Source organism: Triticum urartu, chromosome 2, assembly GCF_003073215.2.
Source record: "Triticum urartu cultivar G1812 chromosome 2, Tu2.1, whole genome shotgun sequence".
Taxonomy (NCBI): Eukaryota; Viridiplantae; Streptophyta; class Magnoliopsida; order Poales; family Poaceae; genus Triticum; species Triticum urartu.
The window spans coordinates 102,192,334-102,217,457 of record NC_053023.1 but is presented as its reverse complement, the minus strand read 5'-3'; the positions used below and the strand labels follow the sequence as shown (position 1 = coordinate 102,217,457).

Sequence of the window (25,124 nt, the reverse complement as noted above, 5' to 3'; positions counted from 1 at the left end):
AATAGTCCGGAGGTGAAGATTTATATATGGGAAGTCATCATACGGTCACCAGAAATATTCGGGGGTATACCGGTATTGTACCGGGACCACTGGAGGGGTTCCGGGGGTCCACCGAGAGGGTCCACCTGCCCCGGAGGGCCTTATGGGCTGTAGGTGGAAGGGAACCAGCCCCTAGCGGGCTGGGCACCATCCCCCCTAGGGCACATGCGCCTAGGGTTTGGGGGGAACCCTAAAGGGGGGCGCCCCCCTTGCTTGGGGGGCAAGCCCCCTCCCCCTTGGCCGCCGCCACCCACTAGATCTCATCTAGAGGGGCCGGCCCCCTTCCCCTTCTCCCTATAAATAGAGGGGTGAGGGGAGGGCTGCAGCACCACATCCAAGGCGCGGCCCTTCCCCTCCCCAACACCTCTCCTCCTCCGCGTGAGCTTGGCGAAGCCCTGCCGGAGAACTGCCACTCCATCACCACCACGACGTCGTGCTGCTGTTGGATCCTTCTTCCTCAACCTCTCCCTCCTCCTTGCTGGATCAAGGTGTGGGAGACGTCACCGGGCTGCACGTGTGTTGAACGTGGAGGCGCCGTTGTTCGGTGCTTAGATCGGATTCGGCGTGATCTGAATCGCTACGTGTACGACGCCTCCAACCGTGTTCTTATAACGCTTCCGACTCGCGATCTTCAAGGGTTTGAAGATGCACTCCCTTCTCTCTCGTTGCTAGTTACTCCATAGATTGATCTTGGTGATGCGTAGAATTTTTTTTAATTTCTACAACGATCCCCAACAGGCCGGGCATCGTCGACAACAAATACTATATGCCGCAAAAGTAAAGTAACATTTTTTAAATGATGGATTGTGATTTCATATATGCAAATTTTAAATTTTATAACTAAAACTAACATTTATAATATTTCTATAACTAAAAATAACATTTCTAATATTTCTATAACTAAAAAACATTTCTATATAACTAACATTTCTAATATTTCTATATAACTAACATTTCTAATATTTCTATAACTAAAAAACATTTCTATATAACTAACATTTCTAATATTTCTATAACTAAAAAACAGAAAAATTGCTAACATTTCTATAACAGTGTGTGTGTGTGTGTGGACATGGCGGCCGGGCAGGAGCTCACCGGCGAGGCGCTGCGGCGGGCACGGAGACGGGCGGTGACGACGGGGACGGGGACGGGCCGGGCGGGGACGACGGGAGGACGGGGCGGGGCACGGCGACGGGGACGTGGGCAGGCCGGGCGGGGATGACAGGACGACGGGGCGCGGCGACGGGGCGGGGCGCGGCGACGGGGACGGGGCCGGGCCGGGCGGGGACGACGGGAGGACGGGGCGGAGCGCGACGACGGGGACGGGGACGGGCCGGGCGGGATGAGGGGCGGCGGCGACGGGGCAGAGGAGAAAGAAGTCGAGGGAGAGATGAGAAACTGAATTTTTTTTGAAGTGTTTTCTTATATAGAACCCACCTTTAGTACCGGTTGGAGCCACCAACCGGTACTAAAGGTCTGTTTTGGCCAGGCGAAGCGGCGAGAACCGCACCCCCTTTAGTACTGGGTCATGGCGCCAACTGGTACTAAAGGCCCCTTAGTACCGGTTGGCGCCACGACCCGGTACTAAAGGGTGTGCGCTGCCAGGCGAGGGGCGCAGAAGTTTAGTCCCACCTCGCTAGCCAAGGGGCACTCGCACCTGCTTATAAGCACCGCCGTTGCTGCTGTCTCGAGCTCCTCTCTAAAGCAGGCCTTCTGGGCCTACCTCTACTATGATGCCATGTTGGTCCTACTGGGCTAGCGGGCCTACATCCTGGCCCAACTAGAATTTGGGTTTCTAGTCGTATGCAGGCCGCTGTGGCCCAGTAGGTGGGCTTTTTTTCATTTAGTTTTTTTTCTTTTTTTCTTTTCTGCTTTATTTATTTTTAGTTGTTTTTGTTGTATTTTGAGTTTCTTTGTGAATATTTTTGCTTTAGGTACAAAAAATTACAAACTTTCTGTTAGTGCCGGTAGTTTTCAAATTTGAATAGTTTAAATTTTGAATTATTTGAATTTTGTGTGAATCACTAGTTTGTGAATAACTTAACTTTGAAAATAGATTTTTCAGTGATTCTTTTTTCTTATGTTTAATATTAGTGTGTTTTATCATTATATTCAATTTGGTAATGCTTAGGTTATTTAAAAAATGAAATGCCTTTGTAATGGATGAGTTTTCGTCCGAAACCTTGATACTTCGAAAGAGATTGTCCATTTTGTACACGAAGTGCATCCAGTTTTTTGCGGTAACCCTCTCTACTTTTTTGCACATGCTATGTGGGTGAAATTATGATACCATGCCAACTTTCAACCTTTTCTGAGTTCATTTGAAATGCTTTTCAATTTCAGGGTCATTTAGCTGGAAAAAATCAGTAAATGCATGAAAGAATTTGTTTGCACATAAAATTTCTTTGCGTTTCAAATGCCAAAACACATAACTACCCTAACTATTACAGAGATTCCCTCCTGGGTGTGAAACACAGAAGAAAGTGATGATAGTGAAGCCGATCACATCCCAGATCTTTGGGTGTGAAACTTTTTCTTCGCGTGTGTCCCTTTGCGCTGTAGCCATGGAAAATTTTCATCATTTAACTGGATGCTCGGGTCAATATTCACTGTGAATGGAGCAATTTCATCAAACTTTTCATAATCTTCTGACATGTCTGTCTTGTCATCCACTCCCACGATGTTTCTCTTCCCAGAAAAACTATGTGGCGCTTTGGCTCATCGTATGATGCATTCGCTTCCTTATCTTTTCTTTTTCTCGGCTTGGTAGACATATCCTTCACATAGAAAACCTGTGCCACATCATTAGCTAGGACGAATGGTTCGTCTGCATAAGCAAGATTGTTGAGATCCACTGTTGCCATTCCATACTGCCGGTCTTCCGTTACCCCGCCTCGTGTCATATTGACCCATTTGCACCGAAACAAAGGGACCTTCAAACCACGTCCATAGTCAAGTTCCCATATTTCCTCTATGTAACCATAATATGTTTCATTTCCCGTCTTGGTTGTTGCATCAAAGCGGACACCACTGTTTTGGTTGGTGCTCTTCTTATCTTGGGCGATCGTGTAAAATGTATTACCATTTATCTCATATCCTTTGAAAGTCATTATATTCGAAGATGGTAACTGGGACAACGAGTATAGGTCATCTTCAATAGAGGCGTCATGCATGGTACGTGTCTGCAACCAGCCGGCAAAACTCCTGGTTTGTTCACATGTAATCCAGTCATCAGACCGCTCCGGGTGTTTGGAGCGTAGAAAATTCTTGTGTTCGTCCATATACGGAGCCACCAAGGCGGAATTCTATAGAACTGTGTAGTGCGCTTCAATTAGAGAATGTACGTCCATACATATTATTTGATCCCCTCCTAGCGTGCCTTTTCCATCCATTCTGCCCTTATGCCGCGATTCAGGAACACCAATCGGCTTAAGGTCAGGAATAAAGTCAATACAAAACTCAATGACCTCCTCATTTTCATGGCCCTTGGAGATGCTTCCTTTTGGCCTAGCACGGTTATGAACATATTTCTTTAAGACTCCCATGAACCTCTCAAAGGGGAACATATTGTGTAGAAATACAGGACCCAAAACGTTAATCTCTTTGCATAGGTGAACTAGGACGTGCGTCATGATGTTGAAGAAGGATGGTGGGAACACCAACTCGAAACTGACAAGACATTGCACCAAATCATTCTCTAACCTTGGTATGATTTCTGGATCGATTACCTTCTGAGAGATTGCATTGAGGAATGCACATAGCTTCACAATGGCTAATCGAACATTTTCCGGTAGAAGCCCCCTCAATGCAACCAGAAGCAGTTGCGTCATAATCATGTGGCAGTCATGAGACTTTAGGTTCTGGAACTTTTTCTCTGCCATGTTTATTATTCCCTTTATATTCGATGAGAAGCCAGACGGTACCTTAATACTGAGCAGGCATTCAAAAAAGATTTCCTTCTCTTCTTTGGTAAGAGCGTAGATGGCATGACCATGATGTATGCCGTCTTTTACGTGCATACGTTGCTGGTCCTCCCGTGCCTCAGGTGTATCTTTTGTCTTCCCATACACGCCCAAGAAGCCAAGAAGGGTCACGCAAAGATTCTTCGTCATGTGCATCACGTCGATTGCGGAGCGGACCTCTAGGACTTTCCAATAGGGCAGGTCCCAAAATATAGATTTCTTCTTCCACATGGGTGCGCGTCCGTCAGCGTCATTCGGAACAGGTTGTCTGCCAGGACCCTTTCCAAAGACTACCTTCAAATCCTTGACCATATCATGTACATCAGCACCAGTACGGTGGCGAGGCTTCGTCCGGTGATCCGCCTCACCTTTGAAATGCTTGCCTTTCTTTCTTACGGCATGCCTGCTCAGAAGAAATTGACGATGTCCCAGGTACACATTCTTCTTATAATTAGCCAAATATATATTGTCAGTATCATCCAAACAATGCGTGCATGCGCGGTATCCCTTGTTTGTCTGTCCTGAAAGGTTACTGAGAGCAGGCCAATCATTGATGGTCATGAACAGCAACGCCTTTAGGTCAAATTCTTCCCCCATGTGTTCATCCCACGCACGTACACCTGTTCCATTCCACAGCTGTAAGAGTTCTTCAACTAATGGCCTTAGGTACACATCAATATCGTTGTTGGGTTGCTTAGGGCCTTGGATGAGCACTGGCATCATAATGAACTTCCGCTTCATGCACAACCAAGGAGGAAGGTTATACTCCATCTCAAAAAAAAGGAGGAAGGTTATACAAACATAGAGTCACAGGCCAGGTGCTATGGTTGCTGCTCTGCTCCCCAAAAGGATTAATGCCATCTGCGCTTAGACCAAACCATACATTCCTTGCGTCATCTGCAAACTCCTTCCCATACTTTCTCTCGATTTTTCTCCACTACGACCCGTCAACGGGTACTCTCAACTTTCCATCTTTCTTATGGTCTTCTCTGTGCCATCGCATCGCCTTGGCATGCTCTTTGTTTTGGAACAAACGTTTCAACCGTGGTATTATAGGAGCATACCACATCACCTTGGCAGGAATCTTCTTCCTGGGGCGCTTGCCCTCGACATCACCAGGGTCATCGCGGCTGATCTTATAGCGCAATGCACCGCATACCGAGCAAGCGTTCAAATCCTCGTACTCACCGTGGTAGAGGATGCAATCATTAGGGCATGCATGTATCTTCTGCACCTCTAACCCTAGAGGGCAGACAGCCTTCTTTGCTTCGTACGTACTCTCGGGCAATTCGTTGTCCTTTGGAAGCATATTCTTTATCATTACCAACAACTTTCCAAATCCCTTGTCAGATACACCATTCTCTGCCTTCCATTGCAGCAATTCCAGTGTGGTGCCCAGCTTTTTCTTTTCACCTACGCAATTCGGGTACAACAATTTTTTGTTATCCTCTAACATGCGCTGCAACTTCTTCTTGTCCAAATCACTTGCGTAGTTTCTCTTTGCGTCGGCAATGGCCCGACCTAGATCATCAACGGGCTCATCTGATGCCTCTTCTTCAGCTTCTTCCCGCATTGCCGGCTCAGCTTCTTCCCGCATTACCGGCTCAGTTTCTTCCCTCATTGTTGTATCATCGTATTCAGGGAACCCATGGCCAGGATAGCTGTCGTCGTCCTCTTCTTCTTCATTGTCTTCCATCATAACCCCTCTTTCTCTGTGCTTGGTCCAAACATTATAGTGGGGCATGAAACCGGACTCAAACAGGTGGACGTGAATGGTTCTTGACGTAGAGTAATTGTGACCATTCTTACAGCCAGCACATGGACAAGGCATAAAACCATCCGCCCGCTTGTTTGCCTCAGCCGCAAGCAGAAAAGTATGCATGCCATTAATGAACTCGGGAGAGCATCGGTCATCGTACATCCATTGCTGGCTCATCTTCAATACACAGCACCGAAAACACCAAATTAATACAATACATAAAGTTCATACAACACTTAAATGCAACAAACAAATAACTCTCTAGCTAAAGAATTTAAATACAACAACAAATGCGATCAAAATTGCAACTAAGGTAACAATTGATCCAACAGCATAATGATACCAAGCCTCACTATGAATGGCATATTTTCTAATCTTTCTAATCTTTGAGCGCATTTTCTCCATCTTAATCTTGTGATCATCGATGACACATCGGCAACATGCAACTCCAATTCCATCTTCTCCCCCTCAATTCTTTTCAATTTTTCCTTCAAATCCTCGTTTTCTCTTTCAACTAAATTTAACCTCTCGACAATAGGGTCAGTTGGAATTTCCAGTTCAACTACCTCCTACATACAAATATCTATGTCAACTTGATGGACATAATTTGTCATAAACATGAAATTCAACAAATAGTTTTAAAAGAGAATATAGCACATCTGAATCATAACCCGGACGAGGGCCGACGGGGACGGATATCAAAACCATGGCACTATGTATAACAAACAACATATGGGTAGGATAATTATACGAGTAACTATATATCCAAATCACACAAACATCAATTTTTTTATATAAAACATTCATGAACAAGAGGCTCACCACAAGGTGGTGCCGGTGACGGGACGTTGCGGGCGATCGACGGTGGTTACGACGGAGATTTAGAAGGCACTAAGTAAACCACACCTGCATATGCAAACTAAGTGTTATTTTTGACCTCGAATTGCATATAAATCAAATACTAGCACATATATATATATAATTCCTCCCAAATTACTAAACTCAAAAATCAATCACTATATAAAGCATTGCACGAGCTAATGTAGCAATGAGAGATGAAAGGACAAAGTTGCTAACCTTTGTGATCATTTGAATGGATGGGGGCCTTCAAATCTTGACAAATTTTGGGCAAAATGTGTGATGAGTTTTAGAGGAAGAGGGAAAGAACAGAGAGGAGAGGGGAAAGGGGAAGAACAGAGCGAGCTCGGGTGGACTAAGGGTGTATGTAGGACGACCTTTAGTACCGGTTCGTGATACGACTCGGTACTAAAGGTGCTGGAGGGGCCCCGGACTGACAACATCCTGCCACCACTCTAGTACCGGTTCATGGCACAAACCGGTGATAAAGGTTCGCCACGAACCGGTACTAATGATGTCCGCCCGCCTAGCCGTTGGAACCGACACTAATGGACACATTAGTGTCGGCTCAAATTCAAACTGGCACTAATGTGCTTCACATTTGACCCTTTTTCTACTAGTGCTCACTAGCCGGCCGGCACACATGCCAGCACACAAAAAAGGTGGGACTTGAGTTCGACCACGCCATCGCGGCCCCCGTGGTCATGCCAGCACACCTGCCGGCATACAAAAAAGTCGGCGCTTGCCGCCATAGATCACTCGTCGTCGAACTTGAGCATGTCGTCCTGCATCTTCTCGAACCACGGCCTCTTCCTTGGCGACACAGTGTTGAGATCCACCTTCTTGATCTTCACCCTGAAAGATTGCTTGAAGCGTATGCCTAGCAGGGACGCGTTGCGTGTTATATATAGCCATAGGTTAGGGTTTACAAGATTCGGTAGTTGGTTAGGCTTGATCCTCAAGTTAGCTATCTACAAGATAAGGATCGAAGCTTAAACCTAACTACCAGATTACAAATTGACCACGCACGCAACACCAAGAGTATATATGATTTTATACGTACACAACCGTATATACATACAATATATTCTAACACACCCCCTCAATCATAACTTCACCAAGTTGAGATTGTTCTTGAACTCTTCTAACTTGCGCCATGATAAGGCTTTAGTGAAACCATCTGCAACTTGATCATTAGTGGGAATGAACCGAATATCAAGAAGCTTCTTAGCTACCCTTTCTCGCACAAAGTGATAATCTACCTCAATGTGTTTGGTTCTAGCATGAAACACTGGATTTGCTGATAAATATGTTGCACCAATGTTATCACACCACAACCGTGCAACAAGAGAGTGATTAACATGTAGCTCATTCAACAAGGTTTGAACCCATATCAACTCTGCCGTGGCATTAGCCAAAGCTTTGTACTCAGCTTCTGTACTTGATCTTGATACAGTAGCTTGTTTCCGTGCACTCCATGATATAAGATTTGGTCCAAAGAAAACAGCAAAGCCCCCTGTTGATCTTCTATCATCAGGACAACCTGCCCAATCAGCATCAGAGAATGCACTCACCAAAGTTGACATTGACCTTGTGACTTTCAACCCTGTACTCATAGTACCTCTTAAATATCTTAATATTCTTTTCACTGCTGTCCAATGTGCAAAGGTGGGAGCATGCAAGAACTGACATACTTTATTGATAGGAAAAGATATATCAGGTCTTGTAAGTGTTAGATATTGCAAAGCACCTACAACACTTCTATAGTTTGTAGAATCTTCAGCACTTAAAGGCTCCCCTTCTTCCTTAGATAATTTTTCAGAAGTTGAGAGAGGCATATTTGACACTTTGCAATTCATCATACCTGCTCGTTTTAGCACATCTGACACATACTTTTCTTGACTCAAGACTATGCCATCTTTAACCCGTTTTACTTCTATTCCCAAGAAGTAGTGCAAATCACCAAGATCTTTAAGAGCAAAGTCTCTCCTTAGATCTTCAAGTAATGCCTTGGTTGCATCCTGCGATGAGCTTGCAAGAATAATATCATAAACATATACTAGCATGAAAATGGTGATTCTGCCTTTTCTGTAGAAGAACAGTGATGTGTCAGCTCTAGATGGCCGAAAACCAAGTCTCTGTAGTTTTACACTCAGCCTAGAGTACCATGCTCTAGGTGCTTGTTTCAAACCATATAAAGCCTTATCAAGATTGCATACATAATGATACTTGTCCTTTACCTCATACCCAGGTGGTTGTCTCATATACACTTCTTCCTCTAGAACGCCATGAAGAAACGTATTCTGCACATCCAATTGATGAAGACTCCAATTGTTTGATACTGCAATGGACAGAACAAGTCTAACAGTAGCTGCTTTCACAACAGGGCTAAAAGTATCTTCGTAATCTATACCATATCTTTGTTTAAACCCCTTTGCAACTAGTCTAGCCTTGTATCTGTCTATTTCTCCATTTGCCTTTCTTTTAATTCTATAGACCCATTTGCAGTCAATTAAGTTTCTACCCTTTGCTGGAGGAACTAGGTGCCATGTTCTATTTTTCATGAGAGCATTATATTCCTCATTCATTGCATTTTCCAATTTTTATTTTCCAATGCCTCTACCAAGGTATTTGGTTCTCCTGTGACAGCAAGACCAGCAAAACGACGCCCTTTGTCATACCTGACCGTACCGTCCGTACATACTTTTGGTTTCAAAATACCATGCTGAGATCTTGTTCTTGGTGGTGACACAGAAATCATCGCAGAAGGCGACTGCACAGAGGATCCGGAGCCCTGCACAGCGGATCCAGAACCTGACCCGGCTGCACCAGATCCGAGGCGGATTGTGACGCCCCGAGACCGATGTGCCAGGTGTCTTCCAGTTATTCGCTGTTATTGTGTTGTCATTGCTTGCGTTTCATGCATTGCATACCATGTCATCGTGTGCATTGCATCATCATGTTTTCAAAACCTGCATCCGTCCGGGTTCCCCCAGTTCCTTCTGTTGTCTGTTCTGAGCCCAGCCACACTTGCACGCGCCCGTGGCATGTCCAAAATATTATTTTATAAGTGGCCGGAAAATGGTCTCAGAATGGGATGAGAGTTGGCGTGTGGTCTTGTTATGTTGTAGGTAGGCCGCCTGCCAAGTTTCATCGCATTCGCAGTTCGTTTGATAGCCCAACCGTTAAACTATAGCGGCATTATAGCCGGTCTAACGTCGGACGTTTTCGGTCTCCGGAAACAGACGCCGGGTCTCTCCCCTCTTCTCTCAGTCCAAACCGCTCTCCATAGCCCTCCTAGGCCCATGCCTACCCCTCTCTCGGTTATGCCCGCGGCCCTCCTCGCGCGCGCGTCCGAAAGTTGTCTCGGACCCGACCCGGGCTGTTGCTACCGCTGTGTCCGGATCATCCCCAAACATCTACAAAACGTCTCCATTTTGTTAATTGGGCTCCCTAACTATTTTTTCGTCCGTCCGATTACGATCGAAGGGACGAGATAGCCCCTAGTCAAACCCACCTACTATATATACCTAGTCTAACCCTAGACCAGATCCCAAATTTCTAGGGATCCATCCCACCGCCACCACTCTCTTCCTCGGGTTCCACACCGAACCAGTAGTATTCTCCTTGATCCAAAATTCCTCTCTTTCAAACCCCAGCCAATCCAGAGCATAGCCCCTCCTCGCCTCGATCTGGATCGAGGAGCCCGAGCCCCTGCAGCCGCCCGAGGCCTCCACGGCTTGGCCCTCCTGCCTCCTCGCCGGACTCCTCGCGCTACAGCACCTCGACCCACGGCGTCGACCCAGCCGTTGCCGACGAGCAGCAGCAACCAGCAGGCCGTCCTCGCCGTCCCTGCTCTTTCCGTCAGCCCTCCTCTTCGATTTCCTCCCGTGGCTCTCCCTCTAAGCTCTGCCCTTGCCCTCTTCTTCGTAGGAAATCGAGCCCCACGGCAACGCCATGAGCCGTCGGCCACCAGAGAGCCGTCGCCCTGCCAAGTTCGTCTCGCCGCCGGGGTTCAACCTCGCCGGAGTCTTCTCCTCGCCGCTGCCTTCGCCAAATCCCCGAGCCGCCGGAGCCCTGCTTTGCGCCATCTTCCCGTTGACTGCGAGCTCGTGCTCGAGCTTTGCCTCTGCGAGCGCCGCCTACGTTGACCCGCTGCTTCGAGGACGAGGACGCCCAGCGACCAGCGCCCGAGTCGACTCCCTTGCATCGCCTGTTGCCGTGCCTTGGACCCGCGCCCAGCCTTCCTTCCTCGCACCGTTCCTCGCGCGCCGGACCTCCCCAACCTCGCCGGAGCCACGCAGGTCGCCGACCCTTCCTCTCTGTCCTCCGGTCCTCCTCTGTTTTCCTCTCTCTCAATTGCACTGTCTCTCTCTCAGGGAAGAACAAGGACGCCGCCACCCCATGGAACCGTCTCTGCCTGGAGCTCCTTCACCTGCATCCGCCCCCCTCCGTCCAGACCCCCCGTTTCCGCCTCCCTTCCTTCGTCTCCGGCGAGCAGCCGTGCCGCCGTGGCTCTGCTTCCTGTCATGCAGACTGCAGAGGATGCCCGCTCGTGCCCTGCTTCTCGTCCTGTCCAGGAGCGAGCGCGTTGACCGCGGCCCCTGCACCCCCTCGTTCAATCCAGCTGCGACCGACCCATGGCCACCTCTTTCCTGCAGCCCACAAAGCAGGCCCAGCTTGCTTCCCCTCCAGATCCGACCTGGGCTTGGCCCAAAGTGAGCAACCCTCACCCAGATCCAGATTCGGCCCGATATGCTTTTTCCGTTTGCGGCGATTTTGTCTATTTTTTCAAAGGAGACCAGTTTTGCAGAAAAATCCCTAGACATCAGCATTTTATAACTCTCCAACTGTGCATCAGATTAAAACAAACTTAATATGAAACTTGCTTAGATTATCATCTAGTTTAATAATATGCAACTTTCATCTATGTTTAAAATGTTGTTTGTTTAAATTTGCTTAAATAACTTGCTAAAATGATTTATTTCGTAACTAAATAACCGTAACTCAGATTTTAATAAACTTTATATGTTAATGGGGTAGAATTTTGCCTAGTTTAACATGGTGCAATCATCTTGCATGTTTAACAACTCTAAAATATGGCTTAGGGCAGAACAGTACCAAATCTATAATATGCTCGTTTTACCGAAATTGTTGTTCGTTACTTCCAGCCTCATTTAAACTTGACTAGATAGGTAGTTTTACTTTGCTTCACCCTCTTGCCATGTTTAACAACATTTAATATTGTTGAGTACATAAATGAGAGAGAACTAAATAATGGAATGTGGTGTTTTGTCAATATGCATCCGATGCATATTGAGCTCCACTTAATTTGTAGGATTGCTTGTGCACTTTGCCATGCCATGCCCTCTTTAAACTGGACATGCATCATACTTGTTTGTGCATCATGCCATGTCTATGTGGTGGTTGTTTACTATGTTGTTTGCTTCTTTCCGGTGTGCTTCTTCGGATTGTTTTCGATAACGTCGCGTTTGTGGGGACCCGTTCGTCTACATCCGTTTGTCTTCTTCATGGACTCGTTCTTCTTCCTTGCGGGATTTCAGGCAAGATGATCATACCCTCGAAATCACTTCTATCTTTGCTTGCTAGTTGCTCGCTCTTTTGCTATGCCTATGCTGCGATACCTACCACTTGCTTATCATGCCTCCCATATTGTTAAACCAAGCCTCTAACCCACCTTGTCCTAGCAAACCGTTGTTTGGCTATGTTACCGATTTGCTCAGCCCCTCTTATAGTGTTGTTAGTTGCAGGTGAAGATGAAGTTTGTTCCTTGTTGGAACATGGAGATGTTGTTCCTTGTTGAAACATGTTTACTTGTTGGGATATCACAATATCTCTTATTTAATTAATGCATCTACATACTTGGTAAAGGGTGGTAGGCTCGGCCTTTTGCCTAGTGTTTTGTTCCACTCTTGCCGCCCTAGTTTCCGTCATATCAGTGTTATGTTCCCGGATTTTGCGTTCCTTATGCGGTTGGGTAATAATGGGAACCCCTTGACAGTTCGCCTTGAATAAAACTCCTCCAGCAATGCCCAACATTGGTTTTACCATTCGCCAGCTAGCCTCTTTTTCCCTTGGGTTTCGCGGACTCAAGGGTCATCTTTATTTTAACCCCCCGGGCCAGTGCTCCTCTGAGTGTTGGTCCGAACTGAGCTGCCTGCGGGGCCACCTCAGGGAAACTTGAGGGTTGGTTTTACTCGTAGCTAGTCTCATCTGAGTGTGCCCTGAGAACGAGATAGGTGCAGCTCCTATCGGGATTTGTCGGCACATTCGGGCGGTGTTGCTGGATTTGTTTTAACTTGTCGAAGTTGTCTTGTAGAACCGGGATACCGATTCTGATCGGAATGTCTCGGGAGAAGGTATATACTTCGTTGACCGTGAGACATTGTCATGGGCTAAGTTGGGACTCCCCTGCAGGGATTTGAACTTTCGAAAGCCGTGCCCGCGGTTATGGGCAGATGGGAATTTGTTAATGTCCGATTTAGAAAACCTGAAGTTGACCTTAATTAAAATACATCAACCGCGTGTGTAACCCTGATGGTCTCTTTCCGGCGAAGTCCGGGAAGTGAACACGGTGTTGGAGTTATGCTTGACGTAGGTTGTTCTAGGATCACTTCTTGATCATACTTTTATCGAACGTGCTTTGCCTTCTCTTCTCGCTCTCATTTGCGTATGTTAGCCACCATATATGCTAGTCGCTTGCTGCAGCTCCACCTCATACCTTTTACCCTTCCTATAAGCTTAAATAGTTTTGATCGCGAGGGTGCGAGATTGCTGAGTCCCCGTGACTCACAGATACTTCCAAAACCAGTTTGCAGGTGTCGATGTTATCGAGCAGGTGACACAACCAAGCTCAAGGAGGAGCTCAATGAAGATCTTGTCCTTTGTGTTGTTTCGTTCTAGTTGATCAGTAGTGGAGCCCAGTTGGGGTCGATCGGGGATCTGTGTAGCATTTGGGGTAGTCTTCTTTTATTTTGGTTCCGTAATCGGACCTTGATTGTATCTAGTTGATGTAATGCTTTATTCATGTAATTGTGTGAAGTGGCGATTGTAAGCCAACTATGTATCTCTTTCCCTTATGTATTACATGGGTTGTGTGAAGATTACCTCACTTGCGACATTACTTTCAATGCAGCTATGCCTCTAAGTCGTGCTCCAACACGTGGGAGATATAGCCGCATCGAGGGCGTTACAAGTTGGTAATCAGAGCCTTCCCCGACCTTAGGAGCCCCCACTGCTTGATCAAATTAGCTGTCGTTGTTGACTTTAGAAAAAAATGTTTTGAGTCATTTAGGATTATATATATCGGAGAGTTAGGAATTCTTTTTACTCCTCGGTCCCTTCGTCGCTCTGGTGAGACATCCTGACGTAGAGTTTTGACTCTTCTCTTCTCAAATTTTCACAAAAAAAAAATTTAGGATATCTTGGAATCGTTCCGATCGATTTGTGACGACAACATTGTTCTTGGTGCCTCCTGTCATTTAGGGGTTGTGGCAGTGTCCCGAGGAGTTTAGCTCCGAGGTGTTGTCATCACAATTTTATCGTTGCAGTTCTGGAATACCTGAGTTTAGTTTCGCCGACATCGAAAATCTCTTTTATGCAGTTGTTGGTGAGATAACCTCGACGCCACCCAGTACTGGGGCGGGAGTTCGGGAGTATTGCCATAACTCGTATAACGGATGCTTTTCGAAGGTTGAGGTAGACGATTTCCGAAGGTTTCTTGGTTATGTGTTGAAGGATGGATACAGCTGGATGTAGGATTTGTTAGTTTGGGTGAGATATTATGCTTCCCCTGTATCCCCAACACCTGATTGCATAACTGGGAAAATTTTGGGAGTTTATAGGTGGGAATTCAAGTAGCTCTTAGGATATCTTTCCGACAGATGTATGATACGAAATTGGGGTTTGACGTCTAGTGGTCCGCCTATCCACGGTTGGTTTTACAGTGGTCTCGTTGTGTCTTAAAGAGTCCTTGGCTATGCCGACTCGGGGACGCTTCGTATGTCATGTGCACTGCCTTGTACATGATGGTGATGTATGATCAAGCCCGTGTAGGCCCCACCACGAAAACTTCGGACGAAATCTCTATCATATGTTTGTTCCGGCTTATTTTGCAAGCCAATCCTTTGTTTTTGTTTTTCAGTTGTGGTATTCAAGTTGCTTCGAAGTCAAATGTTGATTCCATACCTTCCCCAAATGGTGTTCTCATACTCCGATGTGAATACCAATCCTTCTTGATCATCAAGATTGTTTTTGTCAATCCTTTTTAACCGGCGTGCTTCTCTTCAAGTGGATCCGATCATTTCAACATCCGCAAGATCAAGTATCAGTTTCTTCTGAACGGTGTTTGTTTCATCCGTCTACAAGTTGCCTTTGTTTTCCCTCCCGCCCACCCTTTTCTTCAAGGAACCAGATTTCTTATTCAAGTATCATTTTATTGTTGTGAAGCCTCTCCATTCCTTTTCCGTCAATGTTCTTATCTGGTGATTCTCATGAAGATTCAAATTGAGCTTCAAGTTTGTCATTCTTCATTCTTTTCATCTCCGGTGGTTTCAAATCAAGCTTTCAGTGTTGATCTCATATCCCTTTTTCCTAGTTTCAAATACCTTCTCATGCCAGTGCACCTAATATTCATTCACTTCTCGCTATTTATTATTCCGGAGTGCTAAACATATCTCGAAGATTCGTGTTTCCACTCTGCATTCGTTCAAGATCTTTCGAGGTTGTTATCTCATTCAAGCCTTTTAATTCAACCGGTGCATTCTCTCTTTTAAATTGTTAAACGGTGTTTCTTTTGAATGGGCCCTAACCCACAAGTCTTTTTCCAGGATCTTACCTAACTCTTCTTATTTTCTCGGAGCTATCCAAATTTCTTTTCGAAGTGTGACGTAAGAATGAATTTTCATCAGTCAGAGGGTTTCTCCAAGATCTTTCAAATTCTTTTCATCGTTGGCTCAACCTCTTCGTTTTGATTCTTCCGGAGTGCCTAAATAAGTCATGATGGTATTTCTCATCGGCATTCTCAGTTTGGAAGACCGAAGAAGAATTGTCCTCCATATCTTGCTCCATTCCCTCCAAGATTCATGGCGAGAATTCTTTTCACCCTTCCGGAGCAATTCAAGAGTCTTCTCAGTTTGTTTATCCGGAGTCCTTCAATTCAGGTTTATTCATTCTCAGCTGGCAGTTATCATTCTCCAATCTTACCGGTGCATCGTTCAAGTGATCTCTAATCAGTCCGTGATTTATTCGTTCACTTGTATCTAAATTCTCTCAAGCATCTTCATTCATTTGCTAATCCTTCCCGGTGTTTCTTCACGTTTTATTCGTTCTTTTCCAATTCTTATCGGTGTTTCTTCCTTTTACTTCATTTGTTGTTCAATTCTTACGGTGGTTCATTCAAGATTTCTCTTCCGTATCAATTCATTCGTTCTTTCCAATCCCGACCGATGATTCGTTGAAGACCTTCTCAAGTTTGCGCTATACCTCTCTTTAATACTTTCCACGAGAATAAGTAATATGTCAAATCCGTTGTTTGTCATCAATTTAATTGGTGAAGGATAAGCATAATGTAATTCTTATTCTTGTTTCACCGAGTGAACTCAATTCCCTATTCTGGAGGCTCATCAAATTCTTGGTTTCAAGTGCTCGTCTTTCTTTTCCGGAGTTCCAAGCTCTCGCAATTATATCATCTCGGAGATACATCTAAAGCATTACAAGGTTTCACCTTGTGTTTTCAACTTCCCTTTCTTCTCGTCATCCTTTTGTTACCGGAGTTCTTCATGGAGGCTCTACATGATGGTTCTTTAAGGATTTAATTCCTTCTCTAAGTGTTCATTGAGATTCTTTTCAGAGGAGCTCAAGTATTTCTCCATCTTGCAATCCGGAGTGCAATTCTTTCATCCGTATCATTGGAGGTGGTATTATGTTATTCTTGATAATTTGAGTTCATGTTTCATGATTCACAGGTTGTTAAGAATGAGGTATTTTAAATCCATCAATCTCTTCATTGGAGTTATATTGGGTTATATTTCACATAAAGCTTTCCCTAAGGATCGTTTGCTATTTATGGTGCTCACAAATGACCCAAGTTCTTCATCTATCCTCCCAGTGAAATAAGTTTCTCGTCTTGTTCATATCAATCCAATCTATTGTTTCCATTAGCGGAAGAATTTCACCTCATAATCTTGAGATGTTTTCCATAAGCCTCAACAAGCCTCTTCTTTTCGTTGTTGATTTCCCAACAACTCTGTTCAATCCTTCTTTTTTAAGGATGCTCTCTCAAATTCGTTTGAGGTAGAACATGTTGTTTTTCTTCACCATTCTTTTCTTTGCATTCTTTCATTTCTTCCAGAGGCTTTGTATTGCTGCTATATTCACCCATCATCTCATTTTCTCAAATATCATGTTCTTTTCGTGCTTATCCTTTTAACCGGAGTGTCATGTCCTCTTTTCAAGTATCCTCTCATCTTGTCAAGTTTAATTCCTTACATTTACAGGCGCAGTGCTGTCCAAATTATATCATTCTTATTCCTTCCCTATCTTGTTTTAACCGGAGTATTGTGCCCCTTTGCTCAAGTTCTTTTCGCCTTATCAAGCCTTGCATCTCTTTTCAACCGGAGTGATGTCCGAATTTGTTCTTCCTTATAATTCTTCCCTACCGGAGTGCTTTCAACTTTGTTCTTCCGTGTCCCTCTTTTCTAACGGAGTGTTTTCAAATTTTTCATCTCCGTTGTATTCTTTTCTCGAAATGGCTTAACCTTTTCAAGGTTCTTTGGTCTCACTCGTCTGTCAAAGAAGCAACTTAGTTTTACCTCTTCTCTTTCTCTTCCGTTTTTCCCTTCGGTGCCATTCTAGATCTCGGGACGAGATCCTCTCGTAGTGGTGGAGTGTTGTGACACCCCGAGACCAATGTGCCAGGTGTCTTCCAGTTATTCGTTGTTGTTGTGTTGTCATTGCTTGCGTGTCATGCATTGCATATCATGTCATCATGTGCATTGCATCATCATGTTTTCAAAACCTGCATCCGTCCGGGTTCCCCCAGTTCCTTCTGTTGTCTGTTCTGAGCCCAGCCACACTTGCACGCGCCCGCGGCACGTCTGAAATATTATTTTATAAGTGGCCGGAAAATGGTCTCAGAATGGATTGAGAGTTGGCGTGTGGTCTTGTTATGTTGTAGGTAGGCCGCCTGCCAAGTTTCATCACATTCGGAGTTCGTTTGATAGCCCAAACGTTAAACTATAGCGGCATTATAGCCGGTCTAACATCGCACGTTTTCGGTCTTCGGAAACAGTCGCCGGGTCTCTCTCTCCCCTCTTCTCTCAGTCCAAACCGCTCTCCACAGTCCTCCTAGGCCCATGCCTACCCCTCTCTCGGTTATGCCCGCGGCCCTCCTCGCGCGCGCGTCCGAAAGTTGTCCCGGACCCGATCCGGGCTGTTGCTACCGCTGTGTCCGGATCATCCCCAAACATCTACAAAACGTCTCCATTTTGTTAATTGGGCTCCCTAACTTTTTTTTCCGTCTGTCCGATTACAATCGGAGGGACGAGATAGCCCCTAGTCAAACCCATCTACTATATATAGCTAGTCTAACCCTAGACCAGATCCCAAATTTCTAGGGATCCATCCCCCCGCCGCCACTCTCTTCCTCGGGTTCCACACTGAACCAGTAGTATTCTCCCTGATCCAAAATTCCTCTCTCTTTCAAACACCAGCCAATCCAGAGCATAGCCCCTCCTCGCCTCGATCTGGATCAAGGAGCCCGAGCCCCTGCAGCCGCCCGAGGCCTCCACGGCTTGGCCCTCCTGCCTCCTCGCCGGACACCTCGCACTACAGCACCTCGACCCACAGCGTCGACCCAGCCGCTGCCGGCGAGCAGCAGCAACCAGCAGGCCGTCCTCGCCGTCCCTGCTCTTTCCGTCAGCCCTCCTCTTTGATTTCTTCCCGTGTCTCTCCCTCTAAGCTCTGCCCTTGCCCTCTTCTTCGCAGGAAATCGAGCCCCATAGCGACGCCATGAGCCATCGGCCACCAGAGAGCCGTCGCCCTGCCAAGTTCGTCCCACCACCGGAGTTCAACCTCGTCGGAGTCTTCTCCTCGCCGCTGCCTTCGCCAAATCCCCGCTCCACCGGAGCCCTTCTTTGCGCCATCTTCCCGTTGACTGCGAGCTCGCGCTCGAGCTTTGCCTCTGTGAGTGCCGCCTGTGTTGACCCGCTGCTTCGAGGACAAGGACGCCCAGCGACCAGCGCCCGAGTCGACTCCCTTGCATCGCCTATTGCCGCGCCTTGGACCCGCACCCGGCCTTCCTTCCCCGCACCGTTCCTCACGCGCCGGACCTCCCCAACCTCGCCGGAGCCAGGCAGGTCGCCGGCCCTTCCTCTTTGTCCTCCGGTCCTCCTCTGTTTTCCTCTCTCTCAATCGCGCGCTCTCTCTCTCTCAGGGATGAACAAGGACGCCGCCGCCCCATGGAACCATCTCTGCCTGGAGCTCCTTCACCTGCGTCCGCCCCCCTCCGTCCAGCCCCGCCATCTCCGCCTCCCTTCCTTCGTCTCCGGCGAGCAGCCGTGCCGCCACGGCTCTGCTTCCTGTCGTGCAGACTACAGAGGATGCCCGCTCGTGCCCTGCTTCTCGTCCTGTCCAGGAGCGAGCGCGTTGACCGCGGCCCCTGCACCCCCTCGTTCGATCCAGCTGTGACCGGCCCATGGCCACCTCTTTCCTGCAGCCCACAGAGCAGGCCCAGCTTGCTTTCCCTCCAGATCCGACCTGGGCTTGGCCCAAAGTGAGCAACCCTCACCCAGATCCAGATTCGGCCCAATATGCTTTTTCCTGTTGCTGCGATTTTGTCTATTTTTCCAGAGGAGACCAGTTTTGAAGAAAAATCCCTAGACATCATGCATTTTATAACTCTCCAACTGTGCATCGGATTAAAACAAACTTAATATGAAACTTGCTTAGATTATCATCTAGTTTAATAATATGCAACTTTCATCTATGTTTAAAATGTTGTTTGTTTAAATTTGCTTAAATTACTTGCTAAAATGATTTATTTCATAACTAAATAACCGTAACACGGATTTTAATAAACTTTATATGTTAATGGGGTAGAATTTTGCCTAGTTTAACATGGTGAAATCATCTTGCATGTTTAACAACTCTAAAATATGGCTTAGGGCAGAACAGTACCAAATCTATAATATGCTCATGGGGTTTTACCGGAATTGTTGTTCGTTACTTCCGGCCTCATTTAAACTTGACTAGATAGGTAGTTTTACTTTGCTTCACCCTCTTGCCATGTTTAACAACATTTAATATTGTTGAGTACATAAACGAGAGAGAACTAAATAATGGAATGTGGTGTTTTGTCAATATGCATCCCGATGCATATTGAGCTCCACTTAATTTGTAGGATTGCTTGTGCACTTTGCCATGCCATGCCCTCTTTAAACCGGACATGCATCATACTTATTTGTGCATCATGCCATGTCTATGTGGTGGTTGTTTACTATGTTGTTTGCTTCTTTCCGGTGTGCTTCTTCGGGTTGTTTCCGATAACGTCGCGTTTGTGAGGACCCGTTCGTGTACGTCCGTTTGTCTTCTTCATGGACTCGTTCTTCTTCCTTGTGGGATTTCAGGCAAGATGATCATACCCTCGAAATCACTTCTATCTTTGCTTGCTAGTTGCTCGCTCTTTTGCTATGCCTATGCTGTGATACCTACCACTTGCTTATCATGCCTCCCATATTGTTAAACCAAGACTCTAACCCACCTTGTCCTAGCAAACCGTTGTTTGGCTATGTTACCGCTTTGCTCAGCCCCTCTTATAGCGTTGTTAGTTGCAGGTGAAGATGAAGTTTGTTCCTTGTTGGAACATGGAGATGTTGTTCCTTGTTGAAACATGTTTACTTGTTGGGATATCACAATATCTCTTATTTAATTAATGCATCTATATACTTGGTAAAGGATGGAAGGCTCGGCCTTTTGCCTAGTGTTTTGTTCCACTCTTGCCGCCCTAGTTTCCGTCATATCGGTGTTATGTTCCTGGATTTTGCGTTCCTTACGCGGTTGGGTAATAATGGGAACCCCTTGACAGTTCGCCTTGAATAAAACTCCTCCAGCAATGCCCAACATTGGTTTTACCATTCGCCACCTAGCCTCTTTTCCCCTTGGGTTTCACGGACTCAAGGATCATCTTTATTTTAACCCCCCGGGCCAGTGCTCCTCTGAGTGTTGGTTCGAACTGAGCTGCCTGCGGGGCCACCTCAGGGAAACTTGAGGGTTGGTTTTACTCGTAGCTAGTCTCATCTGAGTGTGCCCTGAGAACAAGATAGGTGCAGCTCCTATCGGGATTTGTCGGCACATTCGGGCGGTGTTGCTGGATTTGTTTTAACTTGTCGAAGTTGTCTTGTAGAACCGGGATACCGAGTCTGATTGGAATGTCTCGGGAGAAGGTATATCCTTCGTTGACCATGAGAGCTTTTCATGGGCTAGGTTGGGACTCCCCTGCAGGGATTTAAACTTTCGAAAGCCGTGCCCGCGGTTATGGGCAGATGGGAATTTGTTAATGTCCGATTTAGAAAACCTGAAGTTGACCTTAATTAAAATACATCAACCGCGTGTGTAACCCTGATGGTCTCTTTCCGGCGAAGTCCGGGAAGTGAACACGGTGTTGGAGTTATGCTTGACGTAGGTTGTTCTAGGATCACTTCTTGATCATACTTTTATCGAACGTGCTTTGCCTTCTCTTCTCGCTCTCATTTGCGTATGTTAGCCACCATATATGCTAGTCGCTTGCTGCAGCTCCACCTCATACCTTTTACCCTTCCTATAAGCTTAAATAGTTTTGATCGCGAGGGTGCGAGATTGCTGAGTCCCCGTGACTCATAGATACTTCCAAAACCAGTTTGCAGGTGCCGATGTTACCGAGCAGGTGACGCAACCAAGCTCAAGGGGGAGCTCGATGAAGATCTTGTCCTTTGTGTTGTTTCGTTCTAGTTGATCAGTAGTGGAGCCCAGTTGGGGTCGATCGGGGATCTGTGTAGTATTTGGGGTAGTCTTCTTTTATTTTGGTTCCATAGTCGGACCTTGATTGTAGCAGATCCAAGACGGATGTTGTCGCCCACCTACGACGCGCCTGATTGGTCCGCGTCACCATGCCGAGGGGAACGCACCACTTGGCGTGTGGAGAGCGGCGCCTCGGTGCTTGTGGGTCCACCTGACCCTGAGTGCGTGACAGCGCCTGTGCCCGCGGGCCCGCGAGGGGACACGCGTCGTGGCGACGCTGGATCGCCCGCTCCCGAGGCTGATGCGGTGCGAATCCCGCCGTCTGGCGCGGCAGGCGAGGGAGGATCTTCCCCGGGATCGCCGCCTGCTGGATCCGGCGCAGCACCTGAATCTGCATCGTGTTCCACGCCTGTCTGCTGCATAAAATCATAGCCAAAAACAGGATTTCCACCAAAATTTACAACAGGATTTTTATGAAGATTAACCGAAAAATCAGCTGTCTGTTCGCCCCCATGATCAAGAGGTTCGGATGGAGCAGTTTCTGCAAGAAGAAGAACTTCGGAACGAAGAGGAACGCCGGCATTTGGATGTAGTGAGGCAAATGGAAAAATAGTTTCGTCAAAGATAACATCTCGAGAGATATAGACACGTCCTTCTTTGACATCGAGACAGTTGAACCCTTTATGGAGATTGCTATAGCCAAGGAAAACACATTGTTTTGAACGAAACTCGAGCTTCTTAGCATGAAAGGGTCGGAGATTTGGCCAACATGCACAACCAAAGGTGCGCAGGGCATGGTAGTTGGGTTTTTCATGAAACAATTTTTCCAGAGGAGTGTCAAGATTAATCACCTTGCTAGGAGTACGATTGATAAGATAGGTGGCAGCTAGAAAAGCCTCGTCCCAAAATTTTAAGGGCATGGAAGCATGAGCTAAAAGTGAGAGACCCTCGTCCACAATGTGCCTATGTTTTCTCTCGGCTGACCCATTCTGTTGATGGGCATGTGGGCATGATACGTGATGTGTGATCCCTACTTGACGAAAGAAGGAGTTGAGGCGCTCATACTCACCGCCCCAATCCGTTTGCATGGTGATAATCTTGCGATCGTCGTTCAACTAGTGCTTGAAACTCATGAAACACTTTGAAAACTTCTGATCTATGTTTGAGGATATATATCCATGTGAATTTGCTGAAATCATCGATGAAACTCACATAATAATTTTTCTTATTAATTGAATCTCGGGCAGGCCCCCATACATCAGAGAAAACTAGCTCTAAAGGAGCTTTTGAAATACTACTAGAATTTGGGTAGGGAAGTTGATGGCTCTTGCCTTGTTGGCAAGCATCACACACTCCCTCTTTATTCAACTCTTTGCTAGAAAAGGAAATTTGATTGTGTCTAAGAACATGTTGAACTATTGCCGAAGATGGATGTCCTAAACGATCGTGCCACCTCGATGGAGATATCTTGGTGGCGCCAAGTGCATGTCTGCCTGAGCTTATTGGAGCTGATGATAGGGGATAGAGCCCGTTTCTACACCTGCCGTGGAGGAGGGTTTTCCTTGTTGCCTTGTCCTTGACAAAGAAAAAATGAGGATGAGTTTCAAGAAACACATGATTGTCATTGGCTAGACGATGAGCAAAGATCAAGTTTTTAGTGGCTTTGGGCACATGCAGAATATTTTTAAGATGAAGATTACGAGTAGGGGTACGAACATATGCATGACCTATATGGGAAATCTTCATACCTGCACCGTTTGGCACGTTTACTTGATCGTGTCCAGTGTACTTGTCACGGACGGTGAGCTTGTCGAGCTCGCTGGTAATGTGGTCTGTTGCACCTGAGTCCACATACCAGTTCGTGTCCACCCCGTAGGAGGAGTTGGTGTTGACGGCTGCTGCAGTTTTCTCCTTGTTGAAGGAGACATCAAAACGACGATAGCACTCCATGCCGTGTGATTCGGCTTGGTGCAGATTTGGCAGAAGACCTCAGGCAAGTCGTTGCGGCCTCCTCCATTGCCGCGGCCGCCGCCGCGACCACGTCCGCCGCCTCCATTGCCACGGCCGCCTCCATTGCGGCCACCGTTGCCACCGCGGCCACCATCGCGGTTGGATCCACCACGTCCGCCGCGAGACACGGCATTGGCAGAGGAGTGGGAGGACTGCCCTCCGCCTTCAAACATGGCCAGCCTGCTTTCAAAGCTGATCAGCTGCGAGTAGAGCTCGCTCACCTTGATTTGCTGGGTGCGAGCGCAGATCGTGGAGACGAAGGACACGTAGTCGTAGTCGAGTCCCGCCAGGATGTAGGACACCATGTCGTCGTCAGTGAGTGGCTTGCCCACCGAGGCCATCTCATCACCGAGCGCCTTCATGCGCCCGATGTACTCGGACATCGTCGAGTTGCCCTTCTTGGTGGTGGAGAGGGCGATTCTGGTGTTGACGACGTGCGCCTGAGTTTGGGAGATGAAGATCTCCCTGATGGCGGCCCATGCTTCGGCCGCCGTGTCACAGTGTGCGACCTGGACCATAACAGGAGCTGAGATGGAGTTGAAGATGAAACTCAGCACCTGAGAATCTCGAGCCTTGTCGGTGTCGCATGCAGGGTTGGGCACGTCCGTGGGCTTGCCGTCCTTGTCGTGGAGCTTCTGCTCCGGCTGCTCCCGATCTGGATCGAGGTAGGAGACGAGCTGCGCCCCACGGATGGCTGCCATGGCTTGCGCGCGCCATACCAGGAAGTTGGAGCGATGGAGTCGGTCGACTATGGGGATGAGGGCAGGCGCGGCGACAGCGGAGCTTGAGGATGCCATGGCTACGAGAGATGTGCTTTAGAGGAGATAGACTCTGAATACCATGAAAGATGGCTTGAAGTGTATGCCTAGCAGGGACGCGTTGCGTGTTATATATAGCCATAGGCTAGGGTTTACAAGATTCGGTACTTGGTTAGGCTTGATCCTCAAGTTAGCCATCTACAAGATAAGGATCGAAGCTTAAACCTAACTACAGATTACAAATTGACCACGCACGCAACACCAAGAGTATATACGGTTTTATACGTACACAACCATATATACATACAATATATTCTAACACACCTCGGTCATCATGCTCGCGAGAGCTACTTCTTTGGCCTTGGTCTTGGCAGTTGGGTAACGCCAGGGTTTTCCCAGTCACGACGTTGTAAAACGACGGCCAGTGAATTGTAATACGACTCACTATAGGGCGAATTCGAGCTCGGTACCCGGGGATCTCCATGAAAGCGTCCATTTGCTCCGCCTTGAAACGTCGGCGCTCCTCCTCCCTTGAGTCCTTCTTGTTCATCATTCCCTCCACGCTTGCGATCAAGGCGTTGGATGTCGCATCCCGCTTGTCCTCCTTCTTGGAGTTGGTCTTCCCCCACGGCCGTGTCGGCTCGTCTTCCCCCGCGGTCGATGGCGTCCTCCATAGCGGGTGTGGGGCGGGAGCGCGCGGACGGGAGGGGTTTTGGGGAAAAT

General features: G+C 47.0%; 1 pseudogene; it reads right to left on the bottom strand.

The window, feature by feature from the left end:
* Positions 1 to 23,827: 23,827 nt before the first annotated feature.
* Positions 23,828 to 23,966, bottom strand: LOC125541919 (annotated as a pseudogene).
* Between the last annotated feature and the right edge of the window lie 1,158 nt (positions 23,967 to 25,124).